The sequence below is a fragment of the Penaeus monodon genome, chromosome 32, assembly GCF_015228065.2.
Source record: "Penaeus monodon isolate SGIC_2016 chromosome 32, NSTDA_Pmon_1, whole genome shotgun sequence".
NCBI lineage: Eukaryota > Metazoa > Arthropoda > Malacostraca > Decapoda > Penaeidae > Penaeus > Penaeus monodon.
Window position 1 is genome coordinate 7,439,579 of NC_051417.1, and position 624 is coordinate 7,440,202.

The 624-nt window shown below is 27.1% G+C and overlaps 1 protein-coding gene across 1 annotated transcript in view; it reads left to right on the forward strand.

Moving 5' to 3' along the window:
* LOC119593411 overlaps positions 1-624 on the forward strand; it is a gene marked incomplete in the record, with an annotated part of 49,183 nt that overhangs the window by 40,204 nt on the left and 8,355 nt on the right.

Here is a 624-nt window from a genome sequence, read left to right on the forward strand (position 1 = left end):
CATATATTTCTCCAAAGTTTTAAATGGGAATAGAGAGCTCTGAAAGATAGTTAGATTATAGAATTTAAATGCTTTTTCGTAAGTTGAGATAGTAAAATAATAGAAAAACAACAACTGTATTTTATATTCCTAAGGATTAGATATTATCTTTTACTTTTCTTTTACTTGGCCCATGACGATGTCCACATGTCAAGTAAATGTACTTGGATAGTACTTAACATGTACTAAACCTTTGTACTTTTGAGCAATATCATTATTCCCAGTATCATTTTCATTGTTTTCGTAGTATGTCGACATGTGTTATTTATCTCCTGTAAATTTAATTTTATATATATTGTAAGCATGTTTGGAAGGGCAATATAACTCAAGTCTTTCTAGAGAAATATTCTGGTTAAATTAAATGTGTAAATGGATTTTCACACTGTTGTTTGTCACTCTTGTATGTATTCAGGTTGACTCATATTTTGGAATCTGGTTAAAGATAATTTTTGAACTTTAGATGCAAGATATTAATAATCTAGTGATTATATTCATAAATGATAGGTTATGTTAAAATGCTTATCATATTAGATTAATGTTGTATAGATATTAGATATGAAAAGGACAAGTAAATGTCTAAAACTA